This window comes from Quercus suber, unplaced genomic scaffold, assembly GCF_002906115.3.
Source record: "Quercus suber isolate HL8 unplaced genomic scaffold, Cork oak 2.0 scaffold_144, whole genome shotgun sequence".
Lineage (NCBI taxonomy): Eukaryota > Viridiplantae > Streptophyta > Magnoliopsida > Fagales > Fagaceae > Quercus > Quercus suber.
The window spans coordinates 632,406-633,414 of record NW_027069605.1 but is presented as its reverse complement, the minus strand read 5'-3'; the positions used below and the strand labels follow the sequence as shown (position 1 = coordinate 633,414).

General features: G+C 33.6%; 1 non-coding gene across 1 annotated transcript; it reads left to right on the top strand.

Moving 5' to 3' along the window:
- The first annotated feature begins 200 nt into the window (after positions 1-200).
- Positions 201-273, top strand: TRNAK-CUU (transfer RNA lysine (anticodon CUU)). Its single transcript has one exon. It is a non-coding gene; the product is annotated as a tRNA-Lys (tRNA).
- Positions 274-1,009: the final 736 nt, after the last annotated feature.

Genomic DNA, 1,009 nt, shown 5'->3' with positions numbered 1-1,009 from the left:
CTTCGTTTATTTTGTTGTAATATATGCACAATTATACGTCGATTTCAAAATAAAAAAATAACAGTAAGTCTTTTTAGCACCAATAAAGTTTATAAAGTTTTCAAAACGACGTCGTTTCCATTGTGCCCCCGGAATGGCCTGAATGGCTGCGAGTTTGTTTTTATAAATTTAGAGAAAAAGTATGAGTTATTAGAGCAAGAGCCCGTCTAGCTCAGTTGGTAGAGCGCAAGGCTCTTAACCTTGTGGTCGTGGGTTCGAGCCCCACGGTGGGCGAAATTAACCTTTTTTTTTCACTTTTTTGAACCATATGGGCCAAGTCTCTGCCAAGAGCGTAAGAGGTGACAATCCCCCAGGAGAGAGTCCCTACAATTGAATCTGGGCTTCTAAGCCCAGCTTAGATTTCTGGTAAAATTTATTTCTATCCAACTTTTTATTTCATTGCCGACACCTGAAAAATACCTTAAAGGATTAAAGTCTTAAACAGTCACAAATCCAGCAAAAAGAAAAAGAAAAAGCACTTTTTTTTTTTTGGGTAGAATATTATTTTACTTGTAAGTTGGTAAATGGTAACTGGAATAGAAGATAACTTTGTCTAGAGCTACGGATAATATAGGTGTACGTGCTGTCCTTCTAGTTCTAAGTTCAAACCATGTTGCTTGGAGCTTGTATGGAATTTGTCTTTTACTCTCATTTAGAGAAGGATGTAAGATTTATGGAAGTTTGGAATTTTCTTTTGTCTAGTGTTCTGTCAAACTTTTTTTCTTTCTTTCTTTTTGAATAAAGTTACATTCAAATGTACTACTACATTGCCGTCACAACTTTAAATTGTATCAAGATTTTGTTGTTAAAGAGACTTGTTTTCCATATCTAAATTATGAACCAAACTTCCTATCAATGAGATGTCATTTAATGTTCGGCCCATAAATATATGCATTTTAAATATTGTTTTCTTTGAAAAGAACTAAATTTTGAAGAATTTATATATGAGAAGTTTTATTAATTTCCAATC